Source organism: Frankliniella occidentalis, unplaced genomic scaffold (genome assembly GCF_000697945.3).
Source record: "Frankliniella occidentalis isolate FOCC.00 unplaced genomic scaffold, Focc_3.1 Scaffold290, whole genome shotgun sequence".
NCBI classification, from domain to species: Eukaryota; Metazoa; Arthropoda; class Insecta; order Thysanoptera; family Thripidae; genus Frankliniella; species Frankliniella occidentalis.
The window spans coordinates 318,662-322,768 of record NW_026267416.1 but is presented as its reverse complement, the minus strand read 5'-3'; positions in this window follow the sequence as shown (position 1 = coordinate 322,768).

Sequence of the window (4,107 nt, the reverse complement as noted above, 5' to 3'; positions counted from 1 at the left end):
TAACAGACCTATTCTTAAATTTGTATCATCTGCTTTCAAGATAGCTTCTTGATTTTTATGCCATTCCAATGATTGTAAGAAAATCGATTATGCATTGTTCGCTGTTAGCCTTATCCGAATCCGGACTCTTACACGCCCAATGGCGCTGGATACTCACAATGCACACTCTTACGGCGTGTGCTTGCTGTGTGTGTGTGTGTGTGTGTGTGTGTGTGTGACATCACTAGCCTTCGCAAGACGAGTGTACTCAAATGTTACACCTGTACTCGATGCAAGATCGTGCTGGAAATTATTTCCACCGGCTTTTTTTTTTTTGAAATCTAAAATTGTACCCCTCGTCTCCATCCTCAACGGGATACCGCGACCTTCGCCTTATAGAGATATCTCGCAACAATTCCGTTAGCAATGCTTTTATTTTTTCCCTCCCCCCCTCTCTCCCTCCATTCGCGAGCAAGAAAGGTTCCTCCGCACAGAGGCAGGACTGTCGCAATGGACCCGTGCATGCGATCACAATGCGACAATGGTCTCACTTTTTCCCACTTTTTCTCGAGTGAGATTGGTGGACGGAGGCTGTTTGGTTGGTGTCCGGCTGGGGTTCTATCGATTGGGGGCGGAACAAATGTTTTCTTTTAAAAATGAAAAAAAAAAAAAAAAAACGGATAGCAATGCTGCAAACGTCCCAGACTAAAATTCCCACATAGCATCCCACAAGAAGTCCCTTCCCGCAGGTTCTTGTAGGTTTTTGGCGTGGGACATTTTTCCCACAGGTTGCATTTTCCCACATGAAAAATATTTCCCACAGGACGAAATCCTACATAAAAAATAGCAGGTACCACACCTTTTGGCTACAAACGAGTACCAGAATACTGTTCAAAATGTTCAAGAATGGTTCAGTAACATAATTACGTAAAAGTTTTTAGTTAAAAGGTTAAAAAAGTGAATCAGGTGGCAGTATTCGAACCCAGACCCTTCTCATTACTAGCTAGGACCTTTACCATCTGCGCTACGGCGCCTTCTGCTAGAGGACAGTAGGCGGGGCGATGACTATCTACAACATGGAGACCTTGCCACTGCACAGGAAAATATTCTAAGTCCCACCTCCTGTGGGACATACATCATGTGGGAAGTCAAGTTGTGTGGGTGATACCACAATTTTTGTGGGACATCGATGTGGGAAAAATCTTCATGTGGGATTTCGAAAATTTCCACAGGAAATACCTCCCACAATCTTGTGGGACATGTAGGATTTTTTGTCTGGGGTTGCTGGAACGTATATTGGCTACTCTGTTCACACTGTTAACACAACGTTTTTAACATATTAAACCCTGATGCATTATGTTCTGCATAAGCATGGCAGAGCTGTGAGATATGTACAGAGTTTAGACTGGCGAGGATTGTCATTTATGGGATACTTACAAGTAGTGGGTTTTGCAAGCCTCTCTAATATGGCTGATTTCCAACTAGTACCTGTCCAATAAATGACAATCGCTACCAGTGTAAACACTGTCATGCAAAATTCCATGCATAATTATGTACAACTCGTGTGTTATATACAACTTGCACATTCGTGCAATTGCCCTAGTAACACAAAACTGTAACTCGAGTGGTTTTTCGCTTCCATTACAATATCTGGCCGATACATATTTTCGTTCCGAGGAAAAAAAAAAGGATAGCGATGGAATAATTTTTTTCTCAGTTTGCATACTCCGCATCTTTGTTCCGTCGTAACTAGGTTCGACAAGGGTACGAGGGTGGGCATGTACAGCTGCTTAAATCTCAGCGAGTGTTATCACATAGGAAGTGATTATATGCACGCTTCGTGTAAATAATATGTCATCAGGTTACAATTACTTTTCACAGTGCATCTTGAACCCCACTACCCCAGTGAGAAATCAGTGGTCGAATCGACAGCTATATTCAATTAAGCCAACGCTTGACGCACGCTCCTGCAAGCGTTGGGCACGCTTGGCGGAGCGCGCGGGCAGCAGGCGAGGGGCGGGGTGCGGGGAGGCGACGGTGACTCTTCACCTCTCTTCACCCTGCCCCCCGCCTCCCGTCTTGCCCTCGCACGCTTGCAGGAGCGTGCGCTGCGCCGAGCGTGCGCCAAGCGTGGATCTTAATTGAATATAGCTGACCTCGAATCGACGTCGATTAGGCAGGTCGAAAAATTGTCGATTCCAAATGTCGAATCGACGGGATTTTGTCCCGCAAATCGACGTTTTTTCGACATCGACTATTTCGATACTTTATCGAAAGGGGACTAAAGGGATGGATTTCCACAGTTGAGCTAAGTTCAATAGCGACTGTTGGTGTCCGTAGACACCCGCGTTGGCGTCACGTTCAAAAATTACTGCAAGAGATGAAATCCGCGATGGACACCTCCCGCGCTCGAACGAACACGTCTCCAGACCATACTTGTTTTGGCGTTGCGGGTCACCAGCGAGAGATAACTGTACAGTCAGGAGAGCGATTGGAGAGCTCACGGTGAGCTCACTTGAAGAACGTTCTCAGAACGTTTCCACCACCCCCCTCACCCTGTTTTGAGAGGTTTAGAAGGCGCTCTAGAAGGCGCTTCCGGTGAGCTCACCGTGAGCTCTCCAATCGCTCTCCAGGGGAACACTCTGTCTCGAGTCGACGTCGAATCGACATCGATCTTGTACAATACAAAACTTCTTGCAATTTAGTACCAGGAACCGTTCTGTAACACTTTAAGACACATTGGCTGAGTTAAGCCGTGTCAAAGGGCACTTTTCGAGTAACATCGAAATTTCGTCGACAACTTCGTTTCAGGACCGACGATAACTTCTCGAGCAGTCGACGTTGATTCGGGGTCGATTCGAACACTCATTTCTCATTGGGTACTAGAAAGTGGTCACATCGTTGATCCCTTCTTTAGGACTCCACGTCATGCGAGTGCTGCTTTGTGGTTGCATCGAAGATGTGATTGCGGCAGTTACAGTGGACAATGAGTGCATCGCATAGTTCTCAGTCGATGCTCCTGCTTAGGATGCACGCAGAAAAACACTTTGGTTGTTGTAAGTAAAATGGTGTTCAGTTTGCCCCCTGAGTCATAACCATAGAACGTTCTCTCGTCGCTGGCTGAGCGTTTAGACGCTCCAACGGCTCCAACCAAACACTCAGCCGGCATGATAAGAACGTTCTAAGGTTATGACTCACGGGCAGACTGAACACCATGGTAGACCAAACTGCAGTTTATACTAGTACAGAGTTAATCTAAAGTTAAACTGCAGTTAAACTACAGTTTTAAACCAGTTTGCAGACCCTATGCGAAATCCGTATAGTTTGTCTATAGTTTAACTACAGTTAACTGCAGTAAAAACTGTACTTAAACTACAGTTGTACGCGTAGCATTGAACGCTGATCCTTCCATAACTAGTTACAGCAACAAAATTTTCGGGTGTGGTGACAATACATTTTTCTCAGTGTGCTACTGCTGCAGGCTGCAGCCAAACCGTCGCGGCCCCCAGCAGCATCTCTTTTCTTTTTCGTCACCTCACTTTCCTCCTCTTCGCCCCTCGCTTTCCCGACCCAAATATTACTCTCAAGTGAACCGTGTTGTTTGTTGCGGCGGCTGGTCAAACAGGACAGCAGGCCAGGGCCTGGCAGGGTCTGGCAGGGCCTGCCTCACTCTGCCTCCAGTTGTTTGACTTTGGGAGCGCCGCCCATTTTCATCTTTTTGTAAACTCTTCTCCGCGAGAGGGAGAGTCGTCTGCCGTTTGTGGCCAGTCGCCAGAGAGAACGAGAGGGAAATCCGCGGGGAAATCTCCTGACCCTCGGCAACTTATGCCACGCTATTTAACTTGAATTTTAAAACCTGTATTAAAAAAGCTCAATCAGGAATCGATCGTAAAAGCAGGTGATACGATACACATTTAAGAGTAGGGGTGTGCTCTGATCGTAATGAAATCGATTTTTCCACTAGTATTCACCATGCGCGTTTGTCGAGAATATTTCTGCGCGGGTACGTCTGTATATCAGTGCTGATCGGCGGAAGGGTGGGGTTGAGTAGCGGTCATCGACTCCACCCCCCGAGCCCGACTCCCTCCTTTTCCCTCTCATCCTTGTTTCTTTCTTTTTTTAAAATTA